We start from the raw sequence: 27,936 nt of genomic DNA, 5'->3' as shown, positions 1-27,936 counted from the left end.
TTTTTTTTTTTTTTTTTTTTCTTTTTTTTTTTTTTTTTTGGTAACTTTTTTGTCCTTCCCAAATAAAGTTTTAAGTCATTACTACTTAAAGAAAAGGTTGGTTCTCCTCAGACCAGAAGGCAGGTAGTACACAATAAACTTGGACTTTATCTTTTAAAGTGTACTGGCAGAAATGGATTTTGCCAGTGAACAGCCAAACCAATGGATTTGCTCCTTACTCCATTACCTACAGTGAGCTTGACTGGGGAATACACCTGTCATTCCTAAGGTACAAGAACAAAAGTCAGATGCCTGATATGAGGAACCTCACTACAACAGACATCTTTTAAATGTAGCCACCTAAAGAAGAACTGTTCATTCACCACATACCACATATTCATCCACCACATATCATCCTAACCTGCCAATGAACTCTGACTCAAGGGGAGCTCAAGGGAGAAGGCAAACACTGGAGCCTGACAGATCAAGTTTAACAGAAGCACTTTGGTGTCCATCAATGCATAATGGGGGCAGAGGAGGCCTCCAATACTTACAGGGTAGTGCTGTTTAAACCTGATTCTACATGAAAACCTCACTGCCCAGTAAAACCCAAGTCCTTATCTTGCCCTCAACAGAAAAAAAAAACAGGTGCTCTCAGCAACAAGCAGAGAAACAGAAACCCAAGAGGCTGGGATAAGAACTAAAGGGACTAAAGAGATGGAAACAAGGAAACTCTAGGAAGCTCAAGAGTTTCTGTAATCACTGTCATTCAAGGAAGGAACACATCATCTTTTAATCTCCTTAAATTAGACAGGAACATCAGATTTTAGCAAAGCCATGCCAAGGGGAATGGCAGGAGGACTAATGAATCAATCATATTCCTCCCTTGCTCAATTAATCTTTTAGAGGTAGGGGCAGGAAATAAGTTACAACTGCACAAAAAAAGACTTAATAATAATAATTTTAAAAATTCAGGTAGAATAGCAGGGCCGCAGGCCCTGGAACAGGCGTCCAAGTAACAGAAATTCCCAACATGCCTGGGGTAATAAGGACTTCTCCCTAACCTCAGCAGATCTTCGCTTCCACTCAGTCCATCAACAGGTCTTTCCAGCTTCAAATACTGGTCTCTAATTTCCACAGTCATTAGCTCAATCAAGCCACCATCACCTCTTACCTGCTGATTCCTTTGCTTCTACTCTTTCTCCTCCTTACAATCTGTTTTCTAGGCAATGGCCACAGTGCTCTTTAAACATAGCTTAAAGCCTTCTGATGCGCTAAGGCGCAAGTGATCTGACTGGACTCTCTCTGACCTTGTCAAGAGCCACTCTCCTCACCAGGCATGTTCCCACCACATTTGTTGCTCCTGAAATAATGAGATCCCCAAATGACCAGTTCAGTTCCCTCATTCAGTATTGAGCTAAACAAGCCTCCCTGTCAATGCTCTCTAATACTGCCCCACCCACAATCATTCCCTATTGTACTACCCTGTTTATTCCATTTCATTCATCTACTATCTAAACCTGTGATATTTTAATACTTCCTTATACTTGCCTAAAAATACAATAAAGGGGTAAACAAAGAAATGATTCTTTACAAAAGATTACCAATAGGGTTGGAAACACCAAGACGAGAGACTTCCCTGTGTATACCTTTTCTAATATTTTAATATCTGAACATAAATGAATCACTTATTTATTATATTGTAAAATGAAAATTTCAATTAATTATGCATTTCTTTGTTATTTGCCTATCTTCCAGAATGAAAGAAAGCTCTTTAAGAACAGGGACCATATTTATACAGTGTATGCTCAGCCCTAGAAACATAAACGGGGCACATTAAATATTTGTTATTTAACAAATGCATCTACAACACTTCTGACCAGCTAAGTAACAATTTTTCTACTTTAATGTGCTAATTTACAACACAACACAGAAGACTTCACCTCTGGTCAACAAAAGCGCTATGTGGGGGACACATACCAAGGTGTTCTCTAGTGGCCACCAGCTGGGTGTCCTTCAATTCAATTCTGATACTATCTGCCTTAAAATAGCTCAGACCCATAGGTTAAGGGCTTACACAGACTGCTTACATTCCAGATTGTAGTTATTAAGTCTCAAGCTATGACCCGTGCTTCTGACAAATCAACTAAAAATCCAAGCCTCTCCTTGGCTATGAATAATTTGCTAGAGTAGCTCACAGAACTGAAGGAAACTTTTCCCTCCACACTACCCTTCCATACCTGCAAGTGTTCAGCAATCTGGAAGCTCTCTAAACCCTGCCCTTTGGGGTTTTTAGGAAGGTTGCTTTATATAGGCACGACTGATTAAATCACTAACCACTGGTGATCAACTGGACTTCAGCTCCACACCCCTCCCCAGAGATTGGGTGTGGGACTGAAAGTTCCAGCCATCTAATCACATGATTGGTTCCCCTGGCAACCAGCCTCCTATGCAGAGGCTACCCAGGAGCCAGGGTCATCTAACTAGCACACAAAAAGACACTCATCATTTAGGAGATTAAAGGATATTAGGAGCTATGTGCCAAAAAACAAGGACAGAGGCCAAATATCAATTTTTTATTATAACATATCACAGCAGCACACCAGCAAAGTCACAGGTGAACCACTTCATTTTTAACGTGTGCCCCCTTACCTCCATATCCTGGTTGCTACTTCTTTACTTGGCATATTAACTCTGTCACAGCTATGCCCAACTCCTTCTATAGCTGATGTCCATTCTTCTTCTTTGGCACCCTCCAAAATCTTCTACAATTCCTCTCTTATCCTTTCTCCCACATCAAACCTATCTGTTCTCATAATTTCAAATATTATCTGCAGGAGGATAGTCACATAGGCCAGATCACTCTCAAGCTTCATGTCCACATCACCAACTACCTGCTCCATCTGGTCCAAATTCATATCCAACCACTTCAATCCAGCATTATCAAACTGGCTCTCTACTCCTGACCTTCCATCTTCCTTTGGTGAAACCTTCTGTCTCCTAGTCACCTAAAAGGAAAACTTAATTTCTGACTTCCTCCTTTCCCTTATTTCCCCACCTGGTCATGGCGACACACACCTGTAATTTCAGCTAATCAGGAGGCTGAAGCAGGAGGATCACAAGTTCAAAGCTAGCCTAGGCAACTTAGCAAGACCTTGTCTCAAAATAAAATAAAAAGGGGCTGGGGGGTGTAGCTCAGTGATAAAGCACCTCTGGGTGGTATCCCCAGTTCTGGGGTGGGAGTGGTGGTGGACAGCCCTTTCCTTTATTTTGCCAAAGCCAAACTACTCATGAAACATGAGAGTCTGTCTTCATAACATTCTTCTTTTTATTATTTCCACCATCATCCCAAATATGGACTTACTATAACAGCATCCAAACAGAAGTTTAGGCCTCCAGGGTCTGCCCTTCCTAATTTCATCTTGCAGACAATCTCTGCAATAATTTCCTCATATACTGCTTGATCAGGTCATTCCCTTTTCAAAAACTGCCCATGAGCTGGGATTGTGGCTCAGTGGTAGAGCACTTCCCTAGCATGTGTGAGGCACTGGATTCGATTCTTAGCACCACATATAAATAAATGAATAAAATGAGGTCCATCAACATCTTAAAAAACAAACAAACAAAAAAAAAAACAAAAAAACTGCCCATGACCACATCATGGTGATCCACCAACCACCTGCATCAGAATAATCTGGGATGCTGACCTTCACTGATGATTTAGTTGTTCTGGAGTGCAGCTAGTAAATCTGTGTGTTTTACAAACATTCCACATAATCTGTTGTGTGTGCCAATTAAAAAAAAAATAACAAACAGATTTCTTAGTTTGAGTTGTAAGACTCCATAGTTTATCCATAACATATATTTTTAGGCTTATTCTCAATTCTTCCCATCTTGAATTCTGTCATATAAATTGTGCTTACACTAAACTCCTAAATAAACCTTTAGATGCCCATCTGCAAATCTTTATTCATGAATTCTCTTCCTTCTGAATCCTTATGGTATTTTATCTACCTTTTCTTGACCTGGCCCAAGCCCCACCTTCTCCATGAGTACCTACTGTATATCCCATTTGATACTCTGCCAAAACTATCTTATACCACTATCCACTTTCCATGTGGTAATGCCATATAAATGATGGGTTTTAAAAGAAATTCTTGTGTATCTACAGGAAACAAATGCAGAACTATTCTGACAAAAATGGTGAAGAGTAACTGCCCAAGTCTCCTCCCCCAACAATTTCATGGGGCACTACGGTTTCCCAGAACAAAGTTTAAAAACAACTGACTTTGGGGTGATGAATATGTCCAATGACAATTATATATCCACAAAGCTATTAAAAATAAAACAAATGGGCTGGAGATATAGCTCAGTTGGTGGAGTGCTTGCCTTGCATGCACAGGGCCCTGGGTTCAATCCCCAGCACCACAAAAAATAAAATTAAATTAAAAATAAAACAAACAACAACAAAACACTGGCCAAAGGGATAAGAGTGGAGGTAAAGAACTGTAGAGTTTTCTACAGGTAAAACAAAATGGCCTCAAACATCCCTTTTTAGCCCAGTGCCAAGACATCATCGTCAAGTGCAGGGCTGCTGTGGTGGTACCCCCACCTAAGTCCCTGGCTCCAGATTCTCTCCTTCTGAAAGCATCCAGTTTGAAGAACCTGAACATCCATTGCATTTATAAACTGCCTGTTCAGTCCAATCTCTGTGGGGTAATTTTGTCTCAAGTTTCCTCAAGCAGGCAGGATTAGTGACCTCAAGCATGAAGGATTAGTGGCCTATGCCAGAGAATCCATTGCTGTTGTCTCAAACCATCAAGTCTCTAGGGGACAGGCCCAGATCTTCTCGGACAGGTTTCTATTTCTACAAAAAGCAATTACTCATTACCCACTGATTAAATCACTCTCCTAGATTGCACCAGGGTATGTGGTACTTGGGATCTGCAGTTTTCTTTTCCTCCTCAATCAGGTGCTTCTCCCCTTCACCAGGAGAACTCAGGACATCAGAAATGGCTCAGAGTCTGCAATCCACAAGATCTCTGATGATATTACTCCTACTCTTCAATAGCTGTTAGAAGATATAAATGACTCATAGTTTGAGATAAATCCCAAACTATGTCTCCCTAAAGAAAATTGAACAAGCAACTTAAAGCCATACTGAGGAAGGTCAGCATCCAAGATATAATAAGAAGCGTCAGTATCACAAGTGAAGATACATGAAGTCACAGGAAGCTTTGGCAGAACATGGTTCAGTAGTGCAAAACAAGTGAGCAAAGCTGAGGAAAAGATACAGATTACAGCAGCTATAGTAGAGGGAGGAAAATCTACAAACCATAAAAAAGGCTTTGTGTATAGTCAGGCAGCCAGCTTTCCTAAAGCCTTGACCTTTATCAGCTGTGAAAGGAAACTCCTTCCTCTTCAGGTAAGCACTGGAGTGGCAACACTCAAAGCCTAGTTCACAGACTTTCAGGGGACACTGAGATTCTTCTGTGTCAAAACTATTTTCATAACAGAATTAAGATGGAATGTACATTTTTTTCTATGCTGATCTTACAGCAGTGCTTTCATTAAAGCAAATGATGAGTAAAACAACAGCATCTGGGCTGGGGATGTGGCTCAAGCGGTAGCTCGCTCACCTGGCATGCGTGCGGCCCGGGTTTAATCCTCAGCACCACATACAAACAAAGATGTTGTGTCCGCTGAGAACTAAAAAATAAATATTAAAATTCTCTCTCTCTCTCTTAAAAAAAAAAAAAAAACCAGCATCTTACCATCAATCAGGACAATGCCAACTTTGACCCTTTACTATTATAGACTTCTTTGCCACACAGTGAAAGAATGCCAGTTCTGCTTGATGACACAGCAAAAATCATACTGAATCTCAAAACCCTTAAGTATGATGCTTCTTAATATTCTGTATGGATAAAATGAGAAGTAGGGGGATTGGAGAGCTCAGTGGTAGACCACTTGTCTAGTATGTGTGAGGACCTGGGTACTGCAAAAGGGACAGATAGATAGAAAGTACATACAATATTCTGTTTGTACTATAGATAGTTATTGAACTCATTATTTTGGTTTAATGTGAGAAAGCAGTAGACACCTTACTGGGAGCTATTAAGTTTAATGCTGTATATTGTGTACACTGGGTGCTGTTGATATTGGTCTCACCAGTAAAGGTGAAGCGCTGGAAACCTTCAGGGACACTATAGGTCTACAGGGTAGAATTTATCCTGCCTCAGATCCATACTTTTATTTATTTATTTGTATTTATTTATTTATTTAATTTTTTAATGATACTGGGGATTGAACCCAGGGCTTTGTGCATGCAAAGCAAGCACGCTACCAATTGAGCTATATCCCCAGCCCCCAGATCCATACTTTTAGATGGGAAAACTCAATAACTACATGGAAAACAAAGGAATAAAGCGCCCCAAACAAACCAAGATGCTTCAACAACAGAAGCCATTGATAACACAGTAGAAGAAATGTCCAAGAAGGAATTCAGATTGTATATAGTTAAATTGATATGTGAAGTAAAGGACAGTATAAGAATCGAAATCAAAGAAAAAATATAGGATGTGAAAGACCACTTCAATAAAAAGTTAAAGGTCATGGGAAAAAAAAAACAAGCAGAAATCCTCAAATTGAAGGAATCAGTATACAAATTATAAATTCAGTAGAAAGTATCACCAACAGACTAGACCACTTGGAAAACAGAACCTCAGACAATGAAGACAAAATGTTTAATTTTGAAAGTAGAGTTGAACATACAGAGAAGATGGTAAGAAACCATGAACAGAACATCCAAGAATTATGGGATAAAATGAAAAGACCAAATTTAAGAGTTATTGGAATAGATGAAGGAGCAGAGATACAAACTAAAGGAATGCACATTCTTTTCAATGATATAATAGCAGAAAATTTCCCAAACCTAAAGAATGGAATGGAAAATCAAATACAAGAGGCTTACAGGACCCCAAATGTACAAAAATTACAGCAGACCCACACCAAGACACATTATAATGGAATGACTAACATACAGAATAAAGATAAAATTTTAAAGGCTGTGAGAGGAAAAAAATCAAATTATGTATAGGGGGAAATCAATTCGGATCTCAACTGATTTCTCAACCTAGACCCTCAAAGCTAGGAGGTCCTGGAATAATATATTTCAGGCTCTGAAAGAAAACAGATGCCAACCAAAAATTTTATATCCAGCAAAATTAAGTTTCAGATTTGAAGATGAAATTAAAACATTCCATGATAAACAAATTAAAAGAATTCACAACTAGAAAACCTACACTACAGAGCATACCCAACAAAATATTCCATAAGGATGAAGTGAAAAAAAAAAAAAAAAAGTGAAAACCAGCAAAGGTAGGATCTACACTAAAGGGACATTCAACCAAATGAGAAACTAAAACAAAGCAAAACCCAGAAATAAATCAAAATGACAGGGAATACAAATCATATCTCAATAATAACCTTGAATGTTAATAGCTTAAATTCATCAATCAAAAGACACAGAGTGGCAGATTGGATTAAAAAGCAAGACTAGATGATACGCTGTCTTCAAGAGACTCACTTCATGGGCAAAGAAATCCACGGGCTGAAGGTGAAAGGATGGGAAAAAACTTATCACTCACATGGATTACATAAACAAGCAAGAGTTTCCATTCTCATTTCAGATAAAGTAGACTTCAAACCAAAGTTAATCAAAAGAGACAAAGAAGGACATTTCATACTTCTCAAAGGAAGAATATATATAAGCAGGACATAACATATTTATGCCCCAAACAATGGAGCATCTATGTACATCAAGCAAACCCTTCTCAATTTCAAGAGTCAAATAGACCACAATATACTGGGTGACTTTAACACACCTCTCTCACTACTGGACAGATCTTAAAAAAAAAAAAAAAAAATTAAGGAAATTACAGAACTAAATAATACAATCAATAATTTAGACTTCAGATGTATAGAATATTTCACCCAACAATGAGTAAATACACTTTCTTCTCAGCAGCACATGGCTCCTTCTCTAAAATAGACCATATCTTATGCCACAAAGCAACTCTTAGTAAATACAAAAAAACGGAGATAATACTGTGCATTCTATCAGACCACAATAGAATGAAATTAGAAATCAATGATAAAATAAAAAATACAAGCTACTGTAACAAATGGAGACTAAATAATACACAATTGAGTGATGAATGGATAGAAGAAATCAAGGATGAAATAAAAAAATTCTTAGAAGTAAACAAGAACACTGATACAACATATCAAAATCTCTGGGATACTATGAAGGCAGTACTAAGAGGAAAGTTTATTGCACTGAGTGCATTCATTAAAAGAATAAAAAGTCAACAAATAAATGGCCTAACACTACATCTCAAAGCCCTAGAAAAAGAAACAAATCAACACCCAAAGCAGAAGACAGGAAATAATTAAAATCAGAGCAGACACTGATGAAATCAAAACAAAAGAAACAACTGAAAAAATTGACAAAACAAAAAGTTGGTTCTTTAAAAAAGTAAATAAAATAGATAAACCCCTGGCCATGCTAACGAAGAGAAAAAGAGAAAAAACTCAAATTACTAAAATACAAGATGGAGAAGGAAATATCACAATGGACACATCTGAAGTAAAGAAGATAATTAGAAACTATTTTGAAAATTTATACTCTAATAAAATGGAAAATATTGAAGACAGACATATGACTTACCCAAACTGAATGAGGAGGTTATAATGATTTAAACAGACCAATTTCAAGTAATGAAATAGAAAAATGCCATCAAAAGCCTACCAGCCAAGAAAAGCCTACGACCAGATGGATTCTCAGCCGAGTTCCAAGACTTTCAAAGAAGAATTAACACAAATACTCCTAAAAGTACTCCATGAAATAGAAAAGGAGGGAACCCTTCCAAACTCATTCTATGAGGCTAATATCATCCTGATACCAAAACCTGACAAAGACATATCAAGGAAAAAAAAAGCTTCAGACCAGTATCCCTGATGAACATAGATGCAAAAATCTCAATAAAATTCTGGCAAATCATATACAAAAACATATTTAAAAAATAGTGCACCATGATCAAGTGGGATTGCAGGGTTGGTTCAACATATGGAAATCAATAAACATAACTCATCATATCAATAAACCTAAAAACAAGAATCATACGATCATCTCAATAGATTCAGAAAAAGCATTTGACAAAATACAGCACACCTTCATGTTCAAAACACTAGAAAAACTAGGGATAGGAGGAGCATTCCTCAACATTGTAAAAGCTACATATGCCAAACCCAAGGTCGGCATCATTCTAAATGAAGAAAAATTAAAAGCATTCCCACTAAAAAGTGGAACAAAACAAGGATGTCCTCTTTCACCACTTCTATTCCACATCATCCTTGAAACTCTAGCCAGAGCTATTAGACAAAAGAAAGAAATTAAAGGGATACAAACAGGTAAAAAACAACTCAAACTATCACTATTTGCTGATGACATGATTCCATACCTAGGAGATCCAAAAAATTTCACCAGAAAATTTCTAGAACTAATAAATGAGTTCAACAAAGTAGCAGGATATAAAATCAACACCCATAAATCAAATGCATTTCTATACATCAGCAATGAATCCACTGAAAGAAAAATTAGGAAAACTACTCTATTCACAATAGCCTCAAAAAAGCAAAAACAAAAACAAAAAACCTGAGAGTCAATCTAACAAAAGGGTGAAAGACCTCTACAACACTAAAGAAAGAAATTGAAGAAAACCTCAGAAGATGGAAAAAATTTCCCATGCTCCTGGATAGGCAGAATTAACATTGTCAAAATAGCCATACTACCAAAAGCATTATATAGATTTAATGCAATTCTTATTAAAATTCCAATGACATTCTTCATAGAAATACAAAAAGCAATCATGAAATTTGTTTGGAAAAGAGACCCAGGATAGTTAAAGCAATCTTTAGCAAGAAAAGTGAAGCAGGAGGCATCACAATACCAGACCTTAAACTATACTACAGAGCCATAGTAACAAAATAGCATGGTATTGGCACCAAAATAGACTTGTAGACCAAGGGTACAGAATAGAGGACACAGAGAAAACCCTCATAAATACGATTATCTCATACTAGACAAGGGTGCCAAAAATATTCACTAGAGAAAAGATAGCATATTCAACAAATGGTGCTGGCAAAACTGGAAATCCATATGTAGAAAATGAAATTAAACCTGCACAAAAATCAACTCAAAGTGGATCAAATACTTAGGCACTAGAACAGAGACCCTGCAGCTAACAGAACAAAAAATAGGCCCAAATCTTCACCACTGACTTCCTTAACAAGACTCCTACAGTGCAAGAAGTAAAATCAAGAATCAATAAATGGGATGGATTCAAATTAAAAAGCTTCTTCTCAGCAAAGGAAACAATTAATAACATAGAGAGAGAGCCTACAGACTGGGAGAAAATCTTAACCACATGCACCTCCAATAAAGCATTAATCTCTAGGATATACAAAGAACTCAAATTTAACAACAAAAAACATAACCCAATCAATAAATGCACTAAGGAAGTGAACAGACATTTCACAGAAGAAATACAAATGATCAACAAATATATGAAAATGTGTTCAACATCTCTAGCAATTAGAGAGATGCAAATCAAAACTACTCTAAGATTTCATCTCACTCCTGTCAGAATGGCAATCATCAAGATACAGACAACAGGGGCTGGGATTGTGGCTCAATGGTAGAGCACTTGCCTAACATGTGTGGGGCCCTGGGTTCAATCCTCAGAATCACATAAAAATAAATGAGTGGAATAAAGGTATTGTGTCCAACTACAACTAAAAAAATAAATACTTTTTTTTTTTTTAAAGAATACAGACAACAATAAATGTTGGCGAGGAGCTGGTGAAAAAGGTACACTCATACATTGCTGGTGGGACTGCAAATTGGTGCAACCACTATGGAAAGCAGTATGGAAATTCCTTAGAAAATTGGAATGGAACCACCATTTGACCCAGACATCCCACTCCTTGGTTTATATCCAAAGGACTTAAAATCAGCATAGTACAGTGATGCAGCCACATCAATGTTAATAGCAGCTCAATTCGCAATAGCTAGACTATGGAACCAGCCTAGGTGTCCCTCAATAGATGAATGGATAAAGAAAATCTGGTATATATACTCAATGGAATGTTACTCAGCTTTAAAGAAGAGTGAAATTATGGCATTTGCCAGTAAATGGTTCAAGTTGGAGAACATGCTAAGCAAAATAAGCCAACACACAAAACCAAAGGCGGAATGTTTTCTCTAATATGCAGATGCTAACTCACAATAAGGTGGGGGACACTAGGGATAATAGTGTTACCTTAGATTAGGTAGAGGGAAGTGATGGGAGGGGAAAGGAGGGGATGTGGGGATAGGAAAGATAGAAGAATGAAACAAACATTATTTACTGTATGTATATATGATATGTAACTACATGACCAATGATTCTGCAACATGTACACTCAAAAAATGAGAAATTATATCCCATTTATGTATGATATATCAAAGTACATAAATGCATTCTACTGTCATGTGTAACTAATTAAAACAAATTTAAGAATTAAAAAAAAAAAAAGAAAGTACATACAACAGACATGATGCATACAGAGGATGAAGGGTCTTTCTAAGTAAAGCACTGTGTGATTATTTGAATTGCAAGATTTTTCTGTGAGATACCATGTTTACTTGAAAGAATGAATGCCCTAAGTGATAGTTCTTCAGACTTTGGCATCTGGCAGACATGGTCTGGAAAATGAAACAAAGTAAGCCTGTCACCTCAAGGAAAACAGCTGACAGTATTTGTTGCCAATTTTGGCAAAACTGTATCTGCAACTAGGAGCTTGACAGTTTCCCAGTACTTAACTAATTTTCTGAAACAACTATGGTGATTATGCAAATATGATTTTTTGATACTATGTAATAAAATGTGTTAACATTTGGAAGATCTGCATAACTCAACCAGTATCATCCAACTATCAACCACATGATGTTACAAAGTCATGTGTGGGTATAAAGATCCAAAGTGAAAAAGAAACAGATGGATTTTAATGTGACAAAGTATGAAAAATTCATTGGTAACATTTTAGATTACATGCTACAACTGATCTTTAAAAAAAATCAGCCCTTGTTTTGTGTTGTATCAAGGAATATCCCAATTCCTTGATAAGGCTCTTGAAATACTCCTCCCTTTTCCAGCTTACTATCTCTGTGAGGTTGGATTTTCCACAAAATTCAACCAAATCACATGTCACAATAAAGTGAATGCAGAAACAGATATGAAAATCCTGCTGTCTTCTATTATGCTTGACATTAAAGAGCACTGTAAAAATACTACTCTGCTCACTATTTTTTTAAGTTGTAGATTGACACATCTTTTTATTTATTTATTTATTTATTTATTTATTTATTTATTTATTTATTTATTTATGGTGCTGAGGATCGAAACCAGTGTCCCACGTGTGCCAGGCAAATGCTCTACCACTGAGCCACAACCCCAGCCCCTGCTCATTAATATTTTTGAAACAATAGCACTTTTCATTTTAAAAATGTGAGTTATAAGCCAGATGTGGTAGCACATGCCTATAATCCCAGAGATTCAAGAGGCAGGAGGATCACAAGTATAAGGCCAGGCTAGCTTTAACAACTTAGTAAGACTCTTTCTCAAAATAAAAAAGACTGGGACATAACTCAGTGGTATAATGCCCCTGGGTTTAACCCCCAGTACACCCCATCACACACACTTGTGCTAACCAGAACTTGTGTTAAAAATACTACTTATGTTAATAATGGGCTTACTATTAATGGGCTTATTATATCCAAATGAATTAATACTTAAGTTTCTAATATGATAAATATTGAAATATAAACCAGCCTCAGCAGCACAACCCTATAATCCCAGCAACTTGGGAGGCTGAAGCAGGAGGATTGCAAGTTTGAATTTGGGCAACTTAGCAATACCCTGTCTTAAAATAAGAACTGACAAATAAAAGGGGCTGGGGATGTAGCTCAGCGGTTAAAATGTTCCTGGGTTCAATTCCCAGTACCAGTACAACCCCCCATACACAAAGTTGAAATATATATATCACACTAAAATAAACACACATACACATAATCTCAAAAAGCTTTCTGAATAGTCTTGAGTTGAAAAGGCCTGGGAACTCCTGTCTAGAGCAACACTGCCTGTCCAGGACATCCATGAGGGTTCTGAAGTACAAGCTTCTAGGTATTTGGGGGCCTAAGAGAATTAGCATTGTCAGTATTTGTTCCCAGTTCTTCCAGAAGAGAGGTTGAGAAGTTCAGGACATTAAAGAAAGACCTTTTATCTGCACTTCACTGGCAGACCAAGGTACACAGTCCCATATTAAAATCCAGGCAGTCTATGATCAGATAATTCCAAGGTCATATAATGAAATGCTAAACCTAAATCCAGATCATGAGTATCAAAGAGATTCTGAAGTTAAGGTTTCATCTAGTTTTTCAGCAAATGACTAGTTCTCCAGCCTTCCATTCATATTCATTTCTGTGTTCAATTATGTCTTCTGTCTCCTGTTCCTTCACCCACTCTTTCAATGTTGGTTTTTCCCCTGAACTCAGTTTTCTCACTTTGCCTGGTACACAGGAAACACTCAACAGCGGCAATTATTCTCCCACAGCAATATCTTCCATCCCAGGACTCTAGCTCTACATTCTCAACTCACTGTCATCACCCAAACCTCTGTCACGAGCTCCAGACTTACAGAATGTCTTCCTGGGCCTTTCTACCTAGATGTGTTACAGGACTTAAATTCAGCAGATCCAAAATATAACTCCTTTATCTTTCCCCACAGAGCTGCTCCTCCAGCCAGGCACAGTGTCGCACGCCTGTAATACTAGTGGCTAACAGGTTAAAACAGGAGGATTTTGAGTTCAAAGCCAGTCTCAGTAGCAAGGCGCTAAGCAACTCAGTGAGACCCTGTCTCTAAATAAAATACAAAATAAGGCTGGGGGGCTGGGATTATGGCTCAGCGGTAGAGCGCTCACCTAGCACATGTGAGGCCCTAGGTTCGATCCTCAGCACCACATAAAAGTAAATAAACTAAATAAAAGGAATTGTCTCCAATTACACTAAAAAAATATTAAAAAAAAAAAAAAAAAAAAGGAGGAGGGCTAGGGATGTGGCTCAGAGAGTGAATGCCTCTGAGTTCAATCCCTGGTACCACTCCCCTAAAAAGCTGCTCCTCCTTCAATAGTTCCTTTAGCATCACCACCCACATGGTCCCTAAAGTCAGAAACTTAGAGCATTCCATGCCACTCCTTGTCCCACTCTCCTTACATGTACTCTTACCAGGTTTGTCAATTCTAACAGATTTAACATCTCTCTTAAACCTCTCCATTCCCACTATAGCAACATTCATTTTCTCCAGCCTCAATCACTATAATAATTTTCTCATTGGCTCCATTCTAAAATCCTTCCTAGTCAACATACACACTAGCTCTACAGAACCTCAGGCACAAATCTGTTGTTATTTCCCTGCTATTATCTTTTCATGTTTTTCCTGGAACAGTCTTCAAATGATTTTACTCACATATCCCCAAAATAATTTGTTAAACCATGTATTCTTCAAGTTGACAACTAAAGAAAGAAAAGCTGCACATAGTGGAGCTCACCTGTACTCCCAGTGGCTCCGGAGACTGAGACAGGTACAAGTTCAAAATCAGCCTCAGAAATTTAGTGAGGTCCTAAGAAAATTACTGACACCCTGTCTCAAAATAAAAAACAAAAGGACTGGGTATGTGGCTCAGTAGTTAAGCGCCCCTGGGTTCAATCCCGCATACCAAAAAAATTTAAAAAGAAAGAAAAAAAAATTTTTTTTGGTGCCAAGCATCAGACCCAGAGCCTGTGCATGCTACCACTGAGCTACATCCCCAGCACTAACATCTTAAAATTTTTCATCACAAATTTAAAATTTACTTTTTTGTTAGGAGGAGATAGCAAACATTAAACATTTCATAAAAATAAATGTTTGGGACTGTGGTTGTAGCTCAGTGGTGGAGTACTTGTCTGGCATGTGTGAGAAACTGAGTTTGATCCTCAGCATCACATAAATGAATAAATGGCATAAAGTTTTTGTCCATCTACAACCAAAAAAACTTTTTTAAAAAACGTTAAGAATTGTGATTATTTTTTCAGTGTTGGGGATCAAGCCCAGTGCCTCATGCACGCTAGGCAAGTGCTCTACAACTAAGCAGCATCCCCAGTTCAAGAACTATAATCAAAATATATTTCATTGTTGCGCTCCATTTATATATGATGAATTGAAATGCATTCTGCTGTCATGCACAACTAAGTAGAATAAATAAAAGTAATAATAAAAGAATAGAGATTTCATCACTTGATTTGATAAAATTGGTTTTTACTATCTTGCTCAATAGCACACTAAGAGAAATCTAAAATTATCCAATATAGCTTTAAAAACCCATGATCCCATAACACAGTCCAGCTGTTTACTGTTGTACTCTTTTGAATGTAGAACATGCCAACAAGCAACAAGTTTCATTTGAAAAGCAATGTGTACTAGACAGGCAAAGGCAAGAAGCCATCTGCATTTAGAAGGCAACTTAATCACTAAAGAAGGCTTTCCTGAAATCAGCATTTCCAAAGTATTCCTACTTGGCTTCTGAGGAGGATAAAATACTGGAAGTGTGAAGTACAAGCCCCCTTGTCCCTCTTTAAGTGCAGTTTAAGAAAAGACTTCATTTGAAAGCTGCAAGTCTGGGAATTTACTCATCTAAAGCTGTACATGCAGGAATATCCCTGGGAAGTCTGGGTCCCTGATAACCCAACTTGAAAACCTCCGCTCTGGAGGATATAGTTCTAATCCAGCAAAATATCCAAGGCCTTTTATGGTTTAACTCCAGTTAACTTTCCTCTTCCTATCTGTCACAGGATGTCTGTCAAACTGATTCAGGTTTGTGCGTTTTTCAAGCCTTGCTGAATCTTCCTAAACCAATTTATTATCTGAAATGTCTTCCCATCCTTTTATTCCCAGAAAACACTTGGTAACTTTTCAAGGATAGGTTTTGTCCAATCCGTAAGAGCTGGTAACTTTCTGGGCACAATTGGGGTGATTTTTATGAAAACAGGGTCTCGGTATTGATTGCAAGAAGTGAAAGGATGGGATGGATCATTCTCCCAAAGGCTCCACCAGATGCCTGATGATTGGCTAAATCAACAGGTGCTTAAATTAAGAAGACATGATTTGGAGTATCTAAAATGACCTCCATAAAGGACAGATTAAGCATTTCCTAGATCCAGAATGGGAATAGGAAGACCAGGGGGAACAGGGATAATGTACCTTCCCAAGCAAGTCTAGTTTGAATGCTTCTCTTCTGTTCTACCACAGCACACACCATAGTATGGAAAATGCTTGTTTACATGATTAAAAATCTCCCCTCCACTACTAAGTTCCATAGAAACATGCTGTCTTATACGCCTCTGTATTCTCCCAGTTCCTTCCACAGTAGCCTGGCTCACTAAACATTTGTCGATGTTTTAAAAGTTGGTTATCAATGACTAAAAGAAGAACTAGATGGAAAAATGAAAAGTTCCACAAGCTCTCAGATCCCGTAGAGTTTAAAAGTAGGTACCTACGTTAAATTCGGCCCTGAAGCCTGGGAAGCGCTTGGGCTCCCACCTAGACAAGGGGAATTTAAACCGCAGCGCGGCGGGAAAAAGGCGGCACGGGGGCCAGGACCCGGGGGGTGCTGTGGGGTTCGGCTACCCACAGCCGAAGCCATACAAGTTCACCGGCGTGGCCGCGCGGAGAAAGGCTCCAACGAGGCCGAGGAGGAGGCCGCGGCCCCCTCGCCCATGAAAGGATGGAAAGGAGGTGAGCCGGAAGCGGGACCGCGCGGGAGCAGCCGGAGGGCTAGGGAACCACGTTGGAGGACCCGGGAAGAGGGAGGGGCGGAAGCGTCGGGCCGGCGGAGGGTCTGGGGTCGGTCCCCGGCTCCGCAGCCACACTCACCTTGAGAACCCCTTGCCTGGCTTCGCATCGTCTCCGCGCTGCTTCTTTCCCTCCGCCTGCTGGGCGAGCAGACGACCTCAGGCGCCCCTAGCAACCACGCACCGCCACGCGACCCGCGCGCTCAGCAGCCGATGCCGCTGTCGCCTGCCACGCACTGAGCGCGCCCCCAGCGGACAGATCCAGGGCCTGGAAGGGGCGGGCGGGGTCGGACGAGGAGCAGGCGCGCGGAATCTCGGGCCTTACGAGGTCTGTGAGGAAGGGCTGGCACCGGCCTTGCGCACGCGCAGTCCCTTCCGGCGAGCGGAATTCTGGGAGAGGTAGTCCAGAAGCTGAAGGCTCCGTTGTGGGAATCCAGGACTTTCCCTTTCTACTCTGATTCCACTTAAACCATGTGGACTCTTTGGCCGTGCCTCATTTTGCTCTTCTGAAATTAAAGGGCCCAAACCCTGTCAAAGAATTTCCACTAAAAGCCTTTCAATTTGAGCTCCATAAAGAGCTCACTCTGCTTCCCTCCAATTCACTTTCCCTAAACCCAACCTACACAACAGACAAAACTGTAACCACCTGTTAGATGAGCTTCAAGTGTGAACTTTAGGAATATTGACTCCCTTCATTATCTCATTGTCTCCCCAGGAAAGACAGATCATGCCTCCTGTCTCTGATGTCCCAGGATCTGATGAATTTAAAGGGATACAGAGATCTGGAGGGTAAAAGAATTCCTCCAGGATCCTTGGCCCCCCACCTCTGTGCTAGGGATTGAACTCAGGGCCTTACACATACTGTGCAAGCACTCTATCAGTGAAAGGATCTTTTCTAAACAATCAGCTATAAAAACAAAGAGGACAATCAATGATGAAATTACCCTGAGGAAAATAATCTGGACTGGGACAAGGATGCTCAATAAATAATTAACTTAGGAAATAGTCATGGGTGGCTACTAAATTACTAGATGATTGGTGGAGGAATTTTATACCAGAAGGATGTTTGCCATCTTCTGTATATACTAATCATTCTTAGATCATGAAACAGAAACATTGTGTCACCTAATGTGTTGCAATTAGATTTGCACAGCAGGATATGTACATATTGAACCCAGCGGTCCTTAGCCACTGAGCCACTTCCTCAGTCCTTTTTATTTTTTATTTTGAGAGAGCATCTCGCTAAGCTGCTTAGGACCTTGCTTAACTGCTGAGGCTGACTTCAAACTTCAGATTCTCTGGCCTCAGCCTTCTGAGCTCCTGGGATTACAGGCATGCACCACCATGCCCAGGATATTTATGAAGCACAGTGTATATTTTGAAGTAAAACAGCCAAAACTTAATCTAATCAAGCTTTGGCTCTAGCTTCCAGTTTTCAAGAAACAGAGACAGTTGACTAACACTACAAGAAAGTGATCAGACAAATACACAGAATTTGGGCCAATGTATAGGATGAACAACTTCTTTCTTCAAAAAAGAGGAGAGAGATGGATCCAGTTCAGTTGAACATCCTGAAATTCCAGCTACTTGAAAGACTGAGGCAGGAGGATCTCAAGTTTGAAAAAAGCCTGGCAATATAGCTAGACCCTGTCTCAAAATAAAATAAACTCTGGGCTGGGCTGTAGCTCAGTGGCAGAGCACTTGCCTAGCATGTGTTGAGGCACTGGGTTCGATCCTCAGCACCACACAAAAATAAACAAATAAAGGCATTTTGTCCACCTACAACTATAAAAAGAAACTTTTTTAAATGGAGGCTGAGACAGGAGGATCTTGAGTCCGAAGCCAGCCTCAGCAATGGCAAAGCACTAAACAATTCAGTGAGACCCTGTCTCTAAATAAAATACAAAATAGGCTGGAGATGTCTCAGTGGTTGAGTGCCCCTGAGTTCAATCCCTGGTACCAAAAAATAAAAAAGGCTGAGGATGTGGCTCTGTGGTTAAGGACCCCTGGCTTCAATCCCAGGTACCCAAAAATATACAAATAAAAAATTTTAAAAGGGTACTGGTGGTGGTGGGGATTAAGAGATACAACCAAATGAATGTGATGGCACACACCTGTAATCCAAGAGACTCTGAGTCAGGTGGATTGCAAGTAAGAGGCCAGCCTGGGCAATTTAGGGGGACCTTGTCTCCTTAAAAAGTGATAGGGTGGCTTAGTAGTAAAGGCCCCTGAATTAGCTCTCTAGTACCAAAAAAAAAAAAAAAGGATAGGTAATCAAATACAATGCATATACAATGCATGCACATTGTTTGTATCCTGATTCAAACTAAAAAACGATTTTTGAGACAATAGAGAAATCTGAATTTGGTCTGGGGACATTAAGAACATAAGTGATGTTAAGAAACTACTATTTGGGGGCTGGGGATGTGGCTCAAGCGGTAGTGCGCTCGCCTGGCATGCATGCGGCCCGGGTTCGATCCTCAGCACCACATACAAACAAAGATGTTTGTTGTGTCCACCAATAACTAAAAAATATTAAAAAATTCTCTCTCTCTCTCTCTCTCTCTCTCTCTCTCTCTCTCTCTCCCCCCCCCTCTCTTAAAAAAAAAAAAAAAGAAACTACTATTTGTATAAATGAGATAATGGGAGGGAAATTGGGGCTTGATATAGTGCAATATAGAGAAATAAGTAGTATATCCAAGTGATAGATTGAACCCAAATTCTATCCTGTTCTAAATATTAATATTTTTGTGGGGGTACTGGGATTAAACCCAGGGCCTTGTGCATGCAAGGCAAGCACTCTACCAACTGAGCTATACTTCCCAGCCCATTAATAATGGTATTTTTAAGAAAGAAATACAGCTACTCAGAAGGCTGAAGCAGGAGGATCTGTTCAGCCCAGAAATTGGGCCAGGGTGGGCAATGTAGCTAGTCCCCATTCTCAAAAAATAAATAAAAATGACCACTATTAATTTTGTTAGTTATTGTAATGAGCTGAATGGCAGCCTCCAAAATACATACATGTCCTCTAAGGAGCATCTGCCATAGTCATGCTGAGATTCACTAAGTTGCTGGCCATAAGGAACAGTAGCCATTGAACTGTTTAGTCATGTCTGCTTGCAAAATTGATAAAGAGCTGTATGGGGCACTAGCCATAGACATGCTTAGCAATGACTATTTACAATTGATAGGGAGCCCAGCTCCATGGACATGCACAAATAACATACCCAGTTGCAATTATATCACCTCATTGGACATAACCAATGGACATTGATTTTCATTTGGTGTAACCAATCACCAACTTGGAACTGTATTTAAATTGCTGGTCCTGACACATTGAAGAGTTTTGTTCCAAGGACATCAGTGAGACTGGCCGCCAGCCTTGCTGTCCGTTCTCGGACTGACTCCAGCCATCAGCTAGAGAAAACCACCAGACAAGGACAATGTCTGCTCTTTGGCTAAGAGAAGTTGTGTGGCATCGAAGGTATTTTGGGGCTCGTGGTTGCCCTAGGATTGTGTGATTTGCTTATAGTGTTTAATTAGTGTGCATTCAATGGTAGTTGGGAAGCTCCTGCACACCCAAAACTTTTGCGTTAATTGTTTATATTTGATGATTGGTGTGACCAAATATACACTTGCATTTAAAGACAATCTGCCTCTGAGTGATTATTACTAGCACCCCTTGCAACATGTCCTAATTCCAGAAAACTGTACCTGTTACTTTATATGGCAAAACAGTGACTATTACCTCATATGGCAGAAGATGAGATTAAGGATTTTGAGAGGAAGAGGTTATCCTGGATTATCTGGGTGGACCCCAAATCCAATAATGACAAGTATCCTTATAAGAGGCAGGGGCTGGGGTTGTGGCTCAGTGGTAGAGCACTTGCATAGCATGTGTGAGGCACTGGGTTCAATCCTCGGCACCACATATAAATAAATGAATAAAATAAAGTCCATCAACTCCTAAAGAATGAGGCAGGCCAGGTGTCATAATGCACATCTGTGATCCCAGGGGCTTAGGAGACTGAAGCAGAAAGATTACAAGTTTGAGTTCACCCTCAGCAATTTAGCAAGGCCCTAAGCAATTTAGACTCTGTCTCATAAATATAAATCAGTTTATATAATGTGGCTCAGTGGTAAAATACCCCCTGGGTTCAATCCCCATACAAAAAGAAAAAGTGAGGCAGGAGATTTGACAGAAGACACAGAAGAGAGGAGGCAATGTGATTCCTGAAGGCAGATTATAGTGATGTGGACACAAGCCAAAGAATCTCAAGCACCAGATGCTGGAAAAGGCAAGGTATAGATTTTCCTGAGGGAATTGGGTACTGATCATTGTCTAATTTCAGACTTCTAGTCTTCAGGACCCTGAGGGAATACATATTGGTTTGCTGGTTTGGTTTTGGTACTGGGGATTGAACCCAGAGGCACTTACCACTGAGCTGCATCCCTTTTTGTTTTGAAATAGGGTCTTGCTAAATTGCTGAGACTAGCTGCCTTCAATCCTCCTGCCTCAGTCCTTTGAGTTACTGGGTTTACAAGTGTGTGCTACCGCACCTAGCTACATTGCTATAATTTAGTTGGTTTTTTTGTTTTTAATTAGTTATACATGACAGTAGAATGCTGTGTCTGCTATGATACATCATACATAAATGAAGTATAATTTCTTATTTTTCTCATTGTATATGTAGAATCCCACTGGTCATATAGTCATATATGTACATACGGTAATAATATCTGATTTATTCTACCATCCTTCCTACTCCCACAGCCCCTCCCCTCCCTTCATTCCCCTCCAGCTGATCTAAAGTAACTCTATTCTTCCCTGCACCCTTGCCCCCTTATTGTAAGCAGTCGCATGTCAGACAAAACATTCCATCTCTGTCATCCAATTTATGGTAATTTCTTATAGCAGCCACAGAATATTAAAATAAGCATTCTGGCAGTTTGTTTCTGAAGAAAATATCCTTATAGAGATTCATATAAGTTTTTTTTTTTTTTAAGAGAGAGAGAGAGAGAGAGAGAGAGAGAGAATTTTTTTTATATATATATTTATTTTTTAGTTATCGGGGGACACAACATCTTTGTACGTGGTGCTGAGGATCGAACCCGGGCCGCACGCATGCCAGGCGAGCGCGCTACCGCTTGAGCCACATCCCCAGCCCCTCATATAAGTTTTAAGGGTTAAGTGGCATAATGCCAGGTTTTATTTTTGCTTTAAAATACTACAGCAGACCCCTTAGCAGCAAGGAGCACACCTAACATCTAGGTAGTATTTTCTAAAACATTTCTCCAAAAAAAAAGAACCAAGGCTCCTTGGAGAAAAGGCTGGGGCAGGAAAAATACAAGATGAGCCTGGCACATCTTGTCATATTAGAAAGGAAGTGTTGGCGGGTCGCAGCAGCGTGGGTGACTGAAGCAGCGGCAGCGGCCAGGCAGCTCAGCTTGGGAAGGCTCCAGCGCTCCTGCAGCACCCGCACGCGCCCCGCGCCGCCACAGTTGCCCTAGAGGAAGGTCAGGGCGGCCGGCGCCTTGGCGAAGGAGGAGCCCAGAAGGAATAAGGCCAGGTCCTGGAAGGCGGCAAGGATAAATCTTCGGACAAAAAAGTTCACACACAAGGGAAAGGGGGAGCAAAGGGAAAACAGGCTGAAGTGGCTAACCAAGAAACTAGAGAACATTTACCTGCAGAAAACTGAGAAGCGAAAAACGGGCAGAGTCCAGGCTCTGATGAAGCAGAAGAGAAAGAAGCTAAGCCTGATTAATCATTCACCTTGTCTTATCAGTGGTCCCGTCTCCGTTCTGGTACAATCCAGAGGAATATTTTTTATTTTGCTTTATTTTGGTCCCGGGGATTGAACCCAGGGGTGCTTAACCAGTCCTTTTTTGAATTTTATTTAGCGATAGGGTCTCACTGAGTTGCTTAGTGCCTCGCTAAATTGGATTTGAATTCGCCATCCTCCTGCCTCAGCTTCCCCAGCCGCTGGGACTCCAGGTGTGCGCCACTGCACCGGGCTCAACTATTTTGTAAATTCAAAATTTTAGTAGCCCTAGAAACATTTTTTAAAAGGAGAGAATCCTGGTCTGGAATCCCAGCGGCTCCGGAGTTCAAAGACAGCCTCAGCAACTGCAAGGCCCTAAGCAACTCAGCGAGAGCGTGTCTCAAAATAAAGAGGGCTGGGGATGCGGCTCAATGGTTAAGCCCCTCTGGTAACAACAAAAAAAAGAGGAGGGAATCCCACCACATTCCATTTTTTAAGGGTAAATGATTTTTTAAGAAGTGAAATCAGCTTAATAAGCTGACAACCAAGGCAGTCCAAGCCTCCCATAATTCAATATCTCACTATTTTCTGGTTGTACCCGAAAATAAACAACGAGCCAATGATTTTCAGCTGATCTGGATCAACATAAAGTTATGAATCATGCTGACAGTATGCACCCTGGATATGATAAAAGTGACACTTTAAAATGGGCATAGTGGTACACACATCTATAGTCCAGCTATTCAGGAGGCTGAGGCAGGAGGACTGCTTGAATCCACAAGTTTGAGACCCACCTGGGAACCTGGGAAACATAGCAAGACTCTGTCTCAAAAAAAAAAAAAAAAAAAGACAATGCTTGTTGATCTTCCTTTTAACACCCATAACACAGTCTAATCATGAGAAAAATATCAGACAAATTAGAACTCAATGGTATCTTACCAAATACCTGACCAGTACTCCTCAAAACTGTTAAGGTCATCAAAAACAAGGAAAATCTGAGAATCTGTTTCAGATTAAGTAGGCAAGTAAATATAATGTGTAAGTGCTGGGGGTGTAGCTTGGTGGTAGAGCACTTGCCCAGCATGTGACATAAGGCCCTGGGTTCAATCCCTAGCACCACAAAAAAGACAGTTTCAAACAATTGGCAATATTTGAATGTGGGCTGTACATTAGTTAATAATGGTAAATTAGTTAACAATGCTAATAATCACTGAATCCGGGCAAAGAGTACATGGGTATTCTTTGTACTATTTTTAAAAATTTTTAAATTCTTTTGAATAGAATTTTTAAAAATTTTCGGTGGTACAATAGATTGAACCCAGAGCCTTTCCTATGGTAGGCAAGCATCTTACCACTGAACTACATCACCAACCCTCAAATAGAATTTTTTTAACTACACCAAAGACAAATTTTAAAAAGAAATGCATAGACAAGCCAATTTGGCAAATGCTGATGACAGCTGAATCTGTGGCATTGGGACTGAGGGGTTCATTATGCCATTCTGTTTTGTTGTATATTTGAGCACTTCGAGCCTCCTCCCTCCCCTAAAAAGCTAAAACACACACAAACTCATACACACAAACCAAACACAGGCACAAATCCTCAGCCTTCCAGACATTCTCTAAATTCCAGGTGCTACTCAGACTATTTACTCCAAACCCTCTTAGCACTTTGCAATAATTACTAGATGTAAAATTGTTGATATTTTTCTAATCCTCTATATGATGTGTTTGCTCCCAAAGATATTGAACATGTTTTCTTACAATGCTTATAAAAAATTATCAATTAATGCTTTATGCAATAGCCTAAAGAGTTTGGATATGAATTTAATTTTTTTACATCAATTTTTTTATGTACCTGCCTGACACTTTGGTGCATGCCTTTAATCCCAGTGCCTCGGAGAGCTGAGGCAGTAAGATTGCAAGTTCAATACCAGCCTCAGCAATTTAGCAAAGCCCTTAGCAACCTATCTCAAAATCAAAAAATAAAAAGGCCTGGGAATGGAACTCAGTAATAATGTGCCCCTGGGTTCAATCCCTAGTACCAAAAATAAAATAAAATAGATTATGTGCCAGAGAGCATTTTTCAAGCTAGTATTTAATGAATTATTTTTTAAAAATAATTATTTCCCCTAACTTATCATTTAGGGACAACATACAAGTTTTAAAATACTATATTTGCCCAAATCAGAGATGGTTTAATCCTGATCAAGAAATAGATACTGCAGATCTGAGCAAGGGAATTTTCAAAAGGAAAAGTGCTTCTAATGTCATCATCTATCTAGATTCAATGACCCATATTCAAGATTCAACAACCAATAGAATTCTTTTTTTCCCCCCCCTTTTACTGGGGATCCAGTCCTGGGGGGTGCTCTACCACTGAGCTGCACCTCCAGCCCATTTTATTTTTTATTTTGAAACAAGGTCTCACAAGTTGCTGATGCTGGACTCAAACTTGTGATCATCCTGCCTCAGCCTCCAAAGTCTGGGATTACAAAAATGTGCCATTGCCCCAGGATATATTTACATATTTAAAGAAAGTGAAACTGTTACTTTGTAATGCCAATACAGTCTGAGGGACTGGGGTGAAGTTAGGCTAAAAGCTCTTGCTGCTCCAGAAATATTCAGTCAGATTGGTAGGAAAAAAGCCAGCTTTGAAGGAATATAGAGGAAATTGTTTCAAAAGTTCCATCTTTGAAATCTCTGAAGGTGAGCAAAGCTTTTAAAGAGAAGAGGCAGGGAAGTGAGACCAAAGACAGGAAATGTACATATGCAAATTTTGTTAGCCTGCTGCTACACAGGCCTGAGGAGGGGGCAATCTCCACTTTTAGCTCCGTAGGAGCCTGTCAGGCCACTGGAGGCAGCCCCTCAGTTTCTACTAGCTACATGGGGAAGTTTTTAATTTCAGAGAGGCCCCCCAGATTTAGTCTGTTTCAATACTGGAACAGAAAAAGTGGCATCCCAATATATTATCAGCCAACTCTAATGTGGGAAATTCTGCTGGTCAAATGATCTGGTTTCTTCAAAAATATATTAAGTCTTGCAAGCAAGTCAACCAAACACAGTGAGTGGACCTTGTTTAGATCTGGCATTTGAACAAACTAACTTTAAGTCAAGGAATACTAAAGTCAGATATTTAATATTAATCAAGTTAGTTTCTGTCAAGTACGGTTTAGTACTGTGGTTTTGTTAAAAACAAAAGTCCTGATCTGTTAGATACGTAAATATATATTTATGGGTAACATTAGGTTGCCCAGGATTTGTTTTAAAATACCTGAGTAATGAAAGAATGAATAGGTATCTTTTCAAGTGGTGATTAGGTTCATTGATCTAATCTCTCTACTTTCCTGTGTGTTTGAAAATTTCTTACTAAAAGAACATAGTAAGTTCGTAACTTAAATTGAATCTTCCTACTCATTACTGGTGGTCTTCCCCATTTCAATCCATGGCAATTTCATCCTTCCAATTTCTCAGGCCAAAAAACTTGGAAGGCTGTGGCTATGGCTCAGAGATAACACACTTGCCTGGCATGTGTGAGGCACTGGGTTCAATTCTCAGCACCACATATAAATAAATAAAATAAAGGTCTATCAACATCTAAAAATATATTAAAAAACAAACAAACTTTGAATCATCCATGTCTGCTTTCCTTTGGTCACACGCCCAACATCCAATCAACTACCAAGAAATCCAATTTGCTCCGTGTTCAAAATATATTCAAAATTTGGGTAATTTTTACCATCCACCCCAGTCTAAGAAAGCATCACTCCTCTGGAGAAGAAACTCATTAGATCCTTAGTGCAGAGTAAAACCCCAACTCTTCACCAAGTTCAGTTAAACCTATGACATCTAGCTCCATCATCATCTTCCTTTCTTCCGTTTCTTCTCCTCTCCATCCTTCTCTCTATCCAAACTGGCTCCCTCATAGCTCTTTTTGAGAGAGAGAGAGAATTTTTTAATATTTTTTTTAGTTTTCGGCGGACACAACATCTTTGTTTGTATGTGGTACTGAAGATTGAATCCGGGCCGCATGCATGCCAGGTGAGCGCGCTACTGCTTAAGCCATATCCCCAGCCCCCTCATAGCTCTTTAAGCATGACAAACATACTTCCATTTTTGGGCCTTTGAAGTGATCATTCTCTCTACCTAGGTGTTTCCCTCAGATAGCTAGCTCCATTGCTCACTTTACTTCATTTGAGTGTCTGTTCAAATTCACCATCTAATGTTCAGCTGGGTGATGCATGCCTGCAGTCTCAGTTTCTTAAGAAGTGAGGCCCTTGAGCCCATGAGTTTGAGACCAGTCTGGGGGCAACCTAATGAGAATCATCTCAAACAACAACAATAAACAAAAACAAAGCTAGGACTGGGGATGTAGATTAGCAGTAGAGTGCTTGCCTAGTATGTGCAGGGCCCTAGGTTTGATCACTGGCACTGACAAAAACAATTTACCTTCCAATGAGATCTACCCTGACCACCCACCTTAGCACTCCTCAAACCCCTTTCTTTCCCTGCTTTCTCTCTAGAGCTTTTATCAATTTTTTATTTGTATATCTAATTCATACATATACATTTTTAATATTTATTTTTTAGTTATAGTTGGACACAATATCTTTATTTTTTATTTATCTGGTGCTGAGGATCGAACCCAGTGCTCCACTCATGCTAGGCAAGCGCTCTACCTCTGAGCCATAACCCCCCCCCCCCGCCCCCACATTTTTCTCCTGTTTTGAGATGAGGTCTTGCTGTGTTGCCCAGGTTGGTCTCAACTCCTGGATCCAATTAATCCTCCTGCCTTAGCCTCTGATTAGGGGAACTATAGGCATGTGCTACCAAGTCTGGCTTTAATTCACTTACTTTAATAAATTCCCTATGTTCCCCACTGGAATGGAAACTCTGTCTCCACTGTTTTGAACAGGATCTAACATAAAAAAGGAATCAATAAATATAGATTGAATTTAAATGATCTGGATAGCACATAATTGAGGTTATCTCAATTTTTACCATCCACCCCAGTCTAAGAAAGCATCACTCCTCTGTTATTTTTGTTAAAGTGTAAACACAGTAGGCAGTGAAGATGAGGACACCATAAAATTCCTTATAAATGAGCACATCTTACTCATCCTTCATTTCTAAAAAAATAAAATAAAACAAAACAAAACCAAAAAAACCCTGTAATTTAAGGAAGGACAGAAAGGAGTCTCCCTATTT

At 39.6% G+C, this 27,936-nt stretch overlaps 1 protein-coding gene across 7 annotated transcripts in view; it reads right to left on the bottom strand.

Annotated features, from left to right (window-relative positions):
* Positions 1-17,291, bottom strand: part of Ttll4 (tubulin tyrosine ligase like 4) — a 45,368-nt gene extending 28,077 nt beyond the window's left edge. For 5 of the 7 annotated variants that reach the window (XM_015481394.2, XM_048808566.1, XM_015481393.2 and 2 more), the window contains exon 1: positions 17,050-17,288. The gene's annotated coding sequence lies outside the window, so the exon portion shown is untranslated. Of the gene's footprint in view, positions 1-17,049 lie in introns of all 7 variants that reach the window. The other 2 variants (XM_015481398.2, XM_015481397.2) reach the window with 2 other exon arrangements.
* Positions 17,292-27,936: the final 10,645 nt, after the last annotated feature.

This window comes from Marmota marmota, unplaced genomic scaffold (assembly GCF_001458135.2).
Source record: "Marmota marmota marmota unplaced genomic scaffold, marMar, whole genome shotgun sequence".
In the NCBI taxonomy this organism is placed as follows: domain Eukaryota; kingdom Metazoa; phylum Chordata; class Mammalia; order Rodentia; family Sciuridae; genus Marmota; species Marmota marmota.
This window is presented reverse-complemented; position numbering and strand designations above follow the sequence as displayed.